Source organism: Zalophus californianus, chromosome 5 (genome assembly GCF_009762305.2).
Source record: "Zalophus californianus isolate mZalCal1 chromosome 5, mZalCal1.pri.v2, whole genome shotgun sequence".
Taxonomy (NCBI): domain Eukaryota; kingdom Metazoa; phylum Chordata; class Mammalia; order Carnivora; family Otariidae; genus Zalophus; species Zalophus californianus.
The window spans coordinates 11,954,740-11,967,363 of record NC_045599.1 but is presented as its reverse complement, the minus strand read 5'-3'; the positions used below and the strand labels follow the sequence as shown (position 1 = coordinate 11,967,363).

Here is a 12,624-nt window from a genome sequence, read left to right as displayed (position 1 = left end):
AGTCCCACTGGACGACTGAGATGGCCCATGATGACAGCGAGGCCACCGCTCCCTGGATGCAGAGCTTGGAGAGATTTGAAGATGCTCTGCCTCTTTTCGGTCCTTGAATATTTTGTGTGTGAGCCAGAATTCACTTCTAAAAGTGCTCCATTCCCTCTAAAACATATTTGAATCATAAATACTGTTGGATAAAAGGACTCTCATTTCATTTTGCTTCATCAACAAAGAACAGAGGCGACTGTTCTTTTGGTGCAAATGAGACAATCCAAGCCAGAAATGGAAGGAAGGAAGGAAGGAAGGAAGGAAGGAAGGAAGGAAGGAAGGAAGGAAGGAAGGAAGGAAGGAAGGAAGGAAGGAAGAAGGGGAGAGAGAGAGAGGGAGGAAGGAAGGAAGGGAGGGAGGAAGAGAGGGAGGCAGAGAGGGAGGGAAGGAGGAAGGAAGGGCAGGCAGAAAGGAAAGGAAGGAGGGAAAATAAAAAGACAAAGGGGGGAACATTTACTAGCTCAAAAAAAAAAATAATGCCTGAAAAGAGCAGGTATGGCTGTATCCAGGTGCTCAATTAATGTTTTCCCAAATGTATCTTTCTCCACTTCTTGGCAATGCATTCGCTTTCCTAGGAGTGTCAAACAACCACTAGAAGCTCTCGCCTTCTAGTCTATCAACTGAGGAACCCGAGCCAAAATGAAAAGAGGCTCTTTCAGTAGGTTTCAGTAAAAGTCGCAGCTTGAATTTCATTGACCTGGCATGTCCAGTCTTGAGCTAATCATCATGACTCTGAATGTCCTGGCCTTGCCCACATGCTCCCTAGGGCAGGGCTGTGGGATCAGCCCCAGGGAAAGCATGGCGCATGAGCAGGAAAGACCTGTTCTTCCTTGGAGACAGGGACATGGGGTGGGGGACATGCAGGCAAAAGCAACAGGTGTTCAGTCTGGACACAGAGCCTGTAAGTAAATAGCAAAGCCAGGATTCAAACGTGCATCTTTTGATTCCTAAACCAAAGGTTTTCATTTATTACCGTGTCCCTCTTGTTATATTTTTCTCAGCCAGGATGAATAGGGGAAGTTTGCCGCCTAGAAGCTCAATTTATCCTGCACGCCAAGGTAAAGGACCTAAAAATAAACCTGTGTAAACAAAATCATTTCATATACAAGACAGCAAATGGAATCATTGGTCTCATTTTATTAGTATTGTTCAAGATAATAATTGGTGCTCTAATTTAGCCCGACACGAGAGAAAGCTCTAATTTGATAAGCTCCTGAGTCAGGATTATGGAGCGCTGTTGCTTTCTCAGGAGCAAGACGTAAGCACGAGCGGGCAATAGAGTCAAAATGTATTCTTGGATGTTCTCTGGAGTTCTGTCAACCTGTCCCAATTAATTCCAAAAGCAGAGAGCTGAATACGGGTCGTGGAAGTGACAAAGCTGTTCATTTGTCACACGAGAGAATAAGAGCATAAATAGAGTGACTAATGTGATGTTCAGCGTTTTTCTTTGGTCTGGTTTATTTACTTGCACATAAAAAAAGGGAAGCTTTCTTTTCCCCCCTCCAGAGGAATGTCAATTTGATTTTCAAAAACCTGTATCCCTACTCCCCAAAACTTCAGAAGTTTCAGTGACAGGAGTGGCTTCGGCTCCTGGTTGTGGGCCGGCTGCTAACACTAAGGATAGGCAGTGCTTAACCTGAAACGCAGAAACAGTGGGGAGGTGGGCTCGGACGTGAGCAGATGGGTATTTCCATCATCTCCTACTGACCCCCGGCTTCGTGGCTACCAAACTTCGGATTGGAAGGAGTGCAGACCCTGCCAGGACCCGGGATGGAGGGAGACGAAGTTGGGAGCTGGAGGGCCAGGTGCACAGAACGTGCATTATGGTGTCTGATGTGGGCAAATTATCGATGGTCCATGCATTTTTATTGTATTGTATCGTATTGTATTGTATTACTTATTTATTTAATTATTTTTATTTATTTGCTTTTTTAAAGCAAGCTCCATGCCCAGGCTGCAGCCCAACGCAAGCTTGAACTCACGACCCTGAGACCAAGACCCGAACTGAGATCAAGAGTCGGATGCTGAACTGACTGAGCCACCCCGGCGCCCGGGTCGATGCATTTTTACATAAGTCATTGTGTGCCCATAAAATTCCTGAGAACGGTAAGCTTCCCCCAAGGGGAAGCTTACACCTCACACTGGTAAGTGACTTACGCTATCAATGGGTCTGTCAATGACCTGTCCGTACGGAAGTCTGACGTAGGGCCACGCACTCAATGACAACCTCTTTCAAGCTTGATAAACTTCCACCCGTCCATCCATCTGTCCGTCCACTCCATCCATCTGACAGCTATTCGCAAGTGCTGGCGCATGCTCGACTGGGCCAGCGGGACCCAGTTTTGGGCATCTGGAAACATAAAGCACCAGGGATGCACGCACTGAACAAAGGTATTACAGGAGCGCACAGCCCCAGGGGGCCAGACCACCCCGGGGTCCTGCGCTCAGGAAACACTGCCGCCCCAGGTGTGGGTCTTTTAGAGCATCACAGCCCATGTGGGACCACAGCTGGAAGGATGAGGCTGCCCAGGGCGCCCTGCACAGAAGGAAGGCTTTGTGCTAGCTCAGTGGGGAGACTCTGACTCCGGGCAGTGCGGGCTTTCACATGGATTTCCTATCATTTATCTTCTTATCAAAAGGTTTAATCACTTCCCTCTCTCCTGACTGTACGGGAATAATGAGCTTATTCTTTCCCTACCAATACAATACACAATAGAAACAGTTCAGAGACACTGTGGCCTCCTAAAATGAATGTCTTATTGTATAAACATCATTAAAACCACAGGAAAAGGAATGTTTAAGGAAGAAAAAGAAATCTCAGTCATCCCACGCAAGGCGATTGCGTATTGCCCACTGGCCTTTGTGTGCATGCTCACCAAGATGAATTTTATGTGTGAAAATTCGTTGTCATGTCCTTTCCCCCAAGAAGCTGAATATATTCCGACATGTAATGGGCCTGTGGTTTCTGCAGAAGGAGAGCATGTCCCCCCTGGGATTTTTGGCTTCTCTATCCAGAATAAAAAAGTACTTTAGAAACCTGAAAATGAATCCCAGTTATGTCTTGTTCTGGAAACAGTTAAAAATTGCATCACGTTCCCAGGAGGGCAAGGTCTATATCATATACCTTGATGCCTCAATTAGCTCCGTCTGCCCCCCTAAACAAAGCTCCTTTCTATGAAGTCAGACATATTAAATAACAAAGGCCGCGGGGAACCTGAGCCGCGCCAGGAGGCGGAGGCTGATGCTCTAGGTCCTGCGCAGAGTGGCGAGTCCTCCAAGAGATGCTGGCTTCCCCAGACCCCTTTCTCCGTCCTGTCTCCCTGGTCCGAGCTGGGGCTCATCACGCTCCCCACCAGCAGGAGGGAGAGTTCTTGGCAACTCACTGGTCATTCCATCCCATGGGAGAATTCGTCCGTGATACTATCACCCGGGCTGTGCTGAACCTTTCCTCTCGACATCTAGTAAGGGCGGATTTTAGGCACTTGTAAGTGGGAGAAGAGGTATGGAAGCAAATGGCCGGGAAAAGCATCCCGCATCCTTATGACTCAACATGTAGGTCCTTGGACCACTGGCGTCGGCATCCCGTGGGAGCTCATCATGGGATGCAGAAGCTCAGGCCATACCCAGTGGGACAGGGTCAGAAGCTACATGGCAACAAGACCTCCAGGTGCTGTGGGTGTTGTTGATCAGGGACCACGCTTGGACAACCACTGCTCTAGAACTAATCAGGGGACCCAGCGACCTGAGTATCCTCCCGGGGCATTTTCCTGTGGGGGTAGAGGACACTGCTAGGGACCCTCCACTTCCATGGTGGTGGAGAAGAGCCATAGGCAGGGCAGGAGAGTTGGGGTGGGAAACTCGCTGCCCACTCACTGCTACCAGCTGTCTCCTGGGTCCAGCCTACCCTGTAGCACCCCACCCTCCTCCCCTCCACTTCCCCTCACTCTGCTCAGGATTTTCTGCTTAGGTGGTCAGGCCCATGGGATCCCATTTAGTGATCATGACACACACACAGCCAGTCCGAACCAGGTGATAGAAAACAGCATTGACCGGACAGTCTCATGCAACACACGAGATTAGAATTAATATGAATCCTCCAAGGATCCCTGGGTGGCTCAGTCGGCGAAGCATCTACCTTTGGCTCAGGTCATGATCCCAGGATCCTGGGATCGAGTCCTGCATCGGGCTCCCCGCTCAGCGGGGAGCCTGCTTCTCCCTCTGCTGCTCCCTCTCCTTGTGCTCTCTCTCTCCCTGACAAATAAACAAATAAAATCTTTAAAAAATATATGAATCCTCCAAAAATAAAAAAAAAAAAAAAATGCATCAAGAATTGCATAATTTCAAGACCAGGTGGAGGTCCTGGGAAACCATTTCTGTTTTTCCCGCATGCCAGACCACAGAAATGCCCGCCATCCTTTCTCAGGATCTGTAATCTATGAACCTTCTTATTATTTACATGAACAAAGAGTTGGGTTAGCATCTTGGTGACTATTTTGCTGGTATTAATCTTCACTTGTATAACTTGTTGTCATCTAAAGGATCCCTCAAAGGGGGTGCTCGTGCTGAGGCTGATAAAAAGTTCCCCCACATTGAAATCTGTGCAAGGGAAGTTAGATGTGGTAAAATGCCACAGCAAAACCCATGCATGCATTCTGACATGCTATTAATATGGGGAAAGGCTCTGCAAAATATTACAGATAATGCTGGGGGGTGGGGAAACGCAGCGGTAAAGCCACAAGACAACATAGTAATTACAGATTTATGCTCTCCTGGAACACATCCCCTGACTTTACATTTATTGCTATGGGAAAGTTTGTCTTGAATTATACAAGATCTTCCAAAAAGCATCTGTGGCATAAAATGTGACCACGACATATATGAGAATATTCTATTCCTCAGGTCACTAAAGCCAAAAAAGGCATCCTGATGGATCCAACATGATTTCTCTCCTTGGCTTTGGAACTCATCCCACGCCCCCACCCTGGGTGAGGCATCCCAGGCTCCCTTTGTCCCCTGGGACCCTGTACATCGCAATCCAGGCAGCAGACACCTGATAACATGATCATTAGGCCATGACCGGCAAGAGAGCTGGTTTTTGACTCATTTTCTGTTTTCATTTTTAAAAAAAACCCAGGCTGATAGTTTTTGAACTTCGGCTTTGAGCAAGGCTCTTGGCCGCTCTGCTGGATCGCTGTTTTACTTCTGTGCGCCTCAGTTTTCTGTCTTTGCAAGGAGATTTGCCCTCAGCCTGACAGTCATTGCTCTGAGGGAGTCGTACAAGGGGGAAGATGGCGCCCTTCAGGGCAAGTCGGGGCAGGCCTGCAGCCGTGTCACCAGAAGCAGGAGAGGGTGTACAAGTCCATCCACACTCCTGTGCCCATTCTTGCTGTGGGGTGAGGGGCCATTACCGGTGGGGCACAGCCCTGACACACCTTTCTCCTCTGCAAGTGAGCTATGTAGGGCTGTATCTCAGGACAGAGGGTGGGGTGTGCCCTGGGGTCTCTCTAGGAAGTAGCCAGTTGTAATCCTGAGGGAATGAGCTCTGAGTACTAGGAGGTAACCGTAGGTCGAGATCAGAGCTGTGGGAAACCCTCCTCCTCAAGGACTGAGAGAGGTGCAGTAACAGGGCCCCAAATGGGACAGTCCTTTTGCTTCCTCCTATGCAAATTCCTCTTTGGCCCTTGCCCCAGAGGAAGGTCACAGAGGCCAAAGGAGAAAGAAGTGTTGAGTTGAAAATTGCCATTTTTAGGCACCAAATGGTTGACAGTTGGCAATTTCATGGGATTCAACCTAAAATCACCCAGTGGAAAGGGTGGGGAGGGTGGGAAACCCTTTAAAGTCGGCTTGCGGCAGGAGGTGGGCGTGGGGAAGGTGGTGGCGAGCGAAGTTGAGCTTCAGGGGAGACCTCTGCCTGTCCCCACCCTGGGGGGAGGGGGCATGGAGTGGGGGAAGTGGGCTTCGGAAGTGACCCTGCTCCCTCTGGGTGGCAGATGCCAATGATAGAGGGGATTATTTCTGTGAGCGGCCGCCATACTGCCACTGCCCTCATCACCCTGCCTTGTTATGATTTGTTTCCAAGGAATGTCTTGAGGACAGGGTCAGGGATAGTCGCCTAGTCTCCCATGTACTCCCAGCACCTCACCTGGGTTCTGGATACCCACTGGAGGCTCCAAGAAATGGCTACTGAAGTAAAGCAGGAGCCTACTGATAATACCGCATTCCCATGGAAAACTGGTAGCTGGGAATCCTCACGAGGAAGGGATAGGGTACAACACGTCCTATAATCATTAGACAACAAAACATATTGTTTTCATGGAGCATCTCCCGGGGCGGGTGATTCTCCCAGAATGTAGTTTGGTCCTTCACGCAGGAACTGGGTTGAAATATATCTATGCGCAAGTTATGAACAATAATTTAATAAACTAGATTTCAAGGTAGAAATAGTAAAACACAGAGGAGAAGAATCTCTTTCCAGCGACCCGAGAACTATTTCAGAAGCACCAAGTACATGTAAATAATTGATAGACTATTAATAATGATTTAATTATTCATTGAAATAGGTTCCCTAAAGATATGGATGAAGAAAGACCGGATTAGCCTAGCTGAAGATATATATTTGAAAATAATAGGACTACATTGCTCCAAATATAGTCTAACATTTCAATAATTCAAGCTAGTTCCACCACCTTATTCCATACTTAAAGGTTTTAACCTGTCTATTTAATTCACTAACTCATTAGAAAATATGTGAAAGCTACCGTGTTTGGTATCATGGGGCGACAAGGATGAATCAAGGCAATTTGTCTTCAAGGATGTCTATGAGAAGAGGGGATAAGCCAGGTAGATTAGATTGAGTGAATATTCTTCAAAGTAGAAAAGGATGAGTGGTCTATTAGAGACATAGACAAGTGCCAGGGGGTTTCTGAAGGAGAGCGGTTCCTTCCAGCTGTGGGAGGAGAGATATCTTGGTGTTGGGAATTCTTTCCCGGGAAGGTGGTCTGTTGGTGAGGAAGGCCGTGGATGGCAGGAGAAAAGAGCGTCCTCATTGGGCCCTGTGGATTCTGTCAGACACAAGCATGTTTGTACTGTCAAGAGGCCAAGATGTGCAGCTGGATTCAGTCAGTGCCAGTGGGTGTGTGAGAGAGAGAACTGACAGGTGGAAACCCACAGAGCAGGGTTGGAAAAGGCTGTCATGGAGAGTGCTGAGTTCAAAGAAATAATGTGCATTTTGGAAATGTGAAACCGTCTGCTCTGTCTGCCTTGGTATCAAAATGATCCACCAACCGATACCTGAGAGTTACCAAGGAGATTCTAGAAATATGCCCCAAGTGGTTTGCCCAAAGAATGAGAACGGAAGGCACCCTTTCAGTTCATACTATTTAAAATACTGGAGGAACAAAAGAAACGAGGGCAGGTCTTCTCAGTGTGAGGACACTGGGAAACGTCCTGGCAATAACCCATCAACCTCACTTTGGGTCACCGTTAATGGAATATGGCTATGAAGAGACGTGACTGCGTGAGTGGTACATGAGCAAAGGAAAAACACAATATGGCGCACGGGCTTTCGAGATTATAGCCAGGATTTCCACTAGGATTCAACACCTCCCATGCATTCTCATTTAATTTTCCTATCAATCCCATACATTATATTATTCCTATTTTAGACACTTCATAAGGAAACTTAGGCTCAGAACGGCCTAAAAAACAAAAAGAGGCAAACTTGTAAGCCCGTGGGAGGGCTCTGATGTGAATCTGGGTCCTGTGGACCCCAAACCCAGGGCTCCCCAGAAGTCACACCTTTGCCTCTTAAACACCAGTTCCCCCACCTTCGCAGGATCTTGGGTCCCTGGTCTGTAAGTCAGGGAGTGTAACCCCAAAGGCCAGGGCTAGGCCTGCGGACCCCCCTTGTGCTGCCTGCCCGGTGTCAGCCCTGGCTGGGCCAGGCCCCACGCCTCTGGCCAGGTGCTTGTGCTGATAGCTCGGAACCAAGGCCACCACCTGTAACACTGCTGAGGGATTTGGTCTGGGTCCACGAACGTGTCCTGCCACAGGGAAATCCATGTATCCAACCTGATGCCAGGAAGCCTTCTGTTCCCTGCCTAGCAGAGGGGGGCCAGTGACTCCCCACAGTCTGCATGATAAATCAGCTCAAAGACACCCACTTCGAGGGCATAAGGGGCCCCTGTTATCACAGGGCAAACTCAGAGTCAGTGCTGCCAGATTTACTTTCTAATTCATAAATCCCGGTGGATTGGAGCCTGTCCTCCCAGCCTTGCTGGATCCTCCCTGGCAGGAGTTGTGCACAAAACCACAGCCCTGGGGCTCAGACCTTGCCTCCTGTCTCCAGGACAAGGGTCTAGGGCCAGCAGAGAAGGTGCCACATGCCTGGCACACGGCAAACTTTTGCTTTGCATTTCCAGTATTCGAATACTGATATTCCAGAATATTGCATATTGCTGGGAGGAAGGGAGGAGTCCTCTCCTCCTTACCCCCCAAATGGCCCCTGCGTTCCGCTTGGCTGGTGGGTGGACAGTTGCTCGTCAGGGCTTTGGGCTGTCTTCCAATGAAAGTTCCAATCAGGAATTTTTCTTGGGCTCCAGACTCCCAGCAGACCTTTGGCTGCATGTCAGTGAGTCTGTGAACTTCTCGAACATGTCTGTGTCCCGTCTACACAGCACATGGCAGTAAGAATCCCTGTTGGTTCCCTCCCTATCTGTCTCTATTGGGATTCTATGGGGACTGGAGCTTTCTTATTTCTGGAGAGATCCATGATCCAAAACCAGTTTAGAACTGTTGCTCCAGGAAGAGAAATCTCCTGTGTTCTGCGTCTCTGAAAATGGGGGGGAGGGGCCTGCGCTCCCCAGACCTCCACGAGCTGTGTCCCCTGCCTGGAGGATCAGCTGCAGACAGGGTCCAAGGGTGTGGCTCTCAAACTGGTACTTAGATGTTCAGAAGCTGGAAGCACTTTCTCCCTGACTGTTCTATTGCCCACCTCAGCCTCATCCTTCCCGGCCCTTCTCCCTCATCAAGCAGGTCTCTCAAAGGGTGGAAACAGAGACTCCGTTACCTCCAGGAGTAGATAACCAACTGGATGCCGACGGGGGCTTTCTTGGGGCAGACACAGGTGCAAGAGAGACATGAGACCCTCTCTGCGATTTGCAGCTGACTAGCCCCAGGAAAAGAATGGCAGAGTTTGCAGGAGCTGAGTGTGCTACATAATCTGGTCTTGAAAGAAAGAATACCCCCTAGAGGTAAACAAGATCTATCAGAAGGGGCTGCAGGAACCACCCAAGCAGGAAGAAAGGAGGCAACAGCAGAATCCAGAAGGCTTCAAGGGCTGGCTGAAAACAGCATCAGGATGAGTCTAGATGCTAAATATTTCCAGCGCAAAACCCAAACCCAAACCAGACAACAGACAGACAAGAGTCTCAGAATCTCAGAAGCCCAGGGGGAGGAGGAGGAGGGGGGCGGGATGCAGGCTGCAGAAGCACAAAGGTGCCCGGGATTGCCTCTCCTCCGGTCTCTGCAGAAGGAGTACTGAGGTTCTGGAAAACCAGTGGGGCTCCCCCGAGAGGACTCCAGGGAGCGCTGGATGCTGGGCCCCAGTGAAAGTCCAGGGACCCCCCCACACCGCCCCCCCCAGCATCCTGGCTGTTCTGCTCCTCCCCTTGGGAAGAGCTCTGCTGGGAAGAAAAGCCTCGGGTCCACGCCACTCCCGAAGCCCTCACTCGAAACAGAGAAAATCCCGAGTCCCCTCCATCCTCTCTTCTTGGCAATTCAGAGCACCCTCACTGCAGCCGGGCCTCAGTCCTCGGCTTCTCTGGAGGAAGGGAGAAGGGCAGGAAACGACTTTGCCCACCAGTTCCCCTTCTCTTCTACACAGTGCACTGTGCTCCCAGCTCTGTCTCAAGAGGGGCAGGGGGGCTGGGGCAGCATTGGCCCTCCCAACCCTGGGGACCCACTTGTATCGGGCCTGGAATCTGCCAGGCCTGGCAGGTGCTGGAGAGGCTAAGTGGGGACAGAGGCAAAAAGGAGAGCAATCTCTGCCCACTAGGTTGTTGCCCTGAGACGCCGTGAGTCCAGTGCCGCCGCCGTCGGATAGGTGATCTTTCCAGAGAAGCAGGAAATCTGCATTTGTATATGAAATGCTCCATTTACAATCGTGGGGTCAAATTTTAGACGGTAGTGTTTAGTGGGGCAAACGTAGCCAGGGGCCTATCCTGTTCTGTCTCCCCTGTAGGGAAGCGCTCCCGCAGGGCACCCACACTGTCAACCCCCCAGGGCAGCCCCCGGGCTCCCTCCAAGGCCAAGCCCACGGAGCAAGGCCCCCCGTGCCTCACAGGGCCTGGGCTGCCACTCAGAGCAACAGGCTCTAGGAAGAAGAAGGGATTTCCTCCTTCTGGAATGTGGAATCCACCCATCTGAACAATAATTCTGGCCCCTCCACGAGCACCGGTTCTAGTCCAGAACAAGGGACCCATCCTTGTCTGCTGTGGGGTCTGAAACGAGAGCTAGCGGAATGATATCCACCTTTGCCTCATGTGGCCATAGTGGGAAGAACCACAGCCTTCAGGCATTTGGAGTGCCTCTGAAAGCAAATAATCCTAATAGTTTCAGCACAGATTTACTGTACTAGAATAATAAGTTACTGACATCGTTATGAAGCCTCATTACTCTTACGACAGGCTACCTCTTGCCATGGCTCTGGGAATACCGGAGACATCGACTCTTTTCCCCACTGTATGGACTCAAGCTGACGAATGAGAGGGTTAAGATTGCTCGGGGCCCCCCCAGGTGCAGAATCAGGCTTAGGATCTGGCTTTCAGGGGGGTCTCCTCCTAAAGTAAGTCCTCTTAGATCCCGTGGTAGGATGGGATCTTCCTCTCCTCACCGCTTCCCAGGAAGTGAGAGCCAAGATTCAAAGGTGTCATTATCATAATAAGCTGCTACAGTTTTACAGTCTAGAGGGAGTCAATAGCAGCAAGGGAAAGGGTCAGTTTTTGCTAGTGGATTATCCAATCCCCTCTAAGCCCCACGCGTACTCTCAAACTGGTGAAGCGGCAAGCTTTCTGGCAATGGGCTGTACCTACAGCTCCTCCCAAGTATTACAGACAAATGCTTCTCCCTCTCGCACTCCCCCTGCTTGTGTTCCCTCTCTCGATGTGTCTCTCTCTGTCAAATAAATAAAAATAAAATCTTAAGAAAAAAAAAGACAAATACAAAGAGTTACCCGGGTTCATGTGATTCCCTGTGAAACATACACAGGATGGAGCTCAACCAGATAGCAATTAGGGGAGCTTATTGAACCTCCTCTTTGAGTATATTGCTCTGAGGTTTACTAGGATACCATATATGGTTCACAAGAAAACACAGGGGGAAAAAAATCCATCATTGATGGTGACCTTCAATATTCTTATGTATTCCAGCGTTGCTTTCGAGCCCAGGAATATTGCTCAGGGTCTCTCTTTCTTAATCAGTGAATTAGCCAATCAGTAACAACTGACTGTCTCTGCCCCAGTCTGTAAAGAACACTTAGAAGGACTATTAGAAATACTGGGTCCTTCATCGGTCACCGGGATATATATATGTATACATGTAGACATGCACATATATACACATATATATACTAACGATATAAAAGAATATCTAGTTACACTGCTAAATGTGTGACAGAGATATTAAGTTCTCCAAGAGTTTAAAGAAAGGGTAAAAGGGGTGCAATGAAAGATGGAGAAATCAGGGAAACTTCCTGGAGGAGGTGATGTCTGAGCTAGAACTTGAGAAATGAGAACAACCTCCCTGGAGCCTTACAGGCAGGAATGCCCTTGCTTTAGTTGGCTGGGAGAAATGACATTTCTGCTTGAGTGGTGGTAGAGAAGCAGAACCCCATAAACAACATGGATAACACTTTGGATAACACAGTGGGGAAATAACTGGCTTTTTAGTTCAGCATTTTTTGAATGGAGTTGAGTAAAATCAGTTCATTAGTGGTACTTAGACTATGCAGAACACAGATGTCAGCATGGGTAGCCAATGCTAAGTACCAGGTTGGGCAAGTAACATCTGTTAAGAACAAAGGGATCTGGATAGGAGCAAGATGGCGGAGGAGTAGGAGACCTGGATTTCGTCTGGTCTCAGGAATTCAGCTGAATAGGGATCAAACCATTCTGAACACCTACGAACTCAACAGGAGATCGAAGAGAAGAATTGCAGCAACTCTCTGAACAGGGAAGCTACCACTTTCTGGAAGGTAGGACGTGCGGAGAAGTGAATCCGAGGCAATATTCGGGAGGAGAGACGGTGGGGAGGGGGCCTCCGTCGGCCGCTTCTGGCAAGTGCTAGAGCCGCGGAGCACAAAATCGGAAATTTTAGAAGTCGGCTCCGCTGAGGGACATCGCTCCAGTGGCTAAGCGGGGGGTGGAACCCTCGCAGGACAGTGTGGTCTCAGGACCCTCGGGGTCACAGAAAGACCGGGGGTGCCTGAGTGCGGCAGAGCTCCCAGGTATGGGAGTGGGGAAGCCGGCCGCAGAGACGGAGCCGAGGCGCGGGCTCTCAGCTCGGGGTGGCCATAAACTGATTGGT

The 12,624-nt window shown here is 49.5% G+C and overlaps 1 long non-coding RNA gene across 1 annotated transcript in view; it reads right to left on the bottom strand.

Annotated features, from left to right (window-relative positions):
• Window positions 1-2,288: 2,288 nt before the first annotated feature.
• LOC113928731 overlaps window positions 2,289-12,624 on the bottom strand; it is a 31,844-nt gene continuing 21,508 nt past the window's right edge. The window contains exon 3 of the long non-coding RNA XR_003521946.1: window positions 2,289-2,392. This is a non-coding gene — a long non-coding RNA (uncharacterized LOC113928731). The remainder of the gene's footprint in view (window positions 2,393-12,624) is intronic.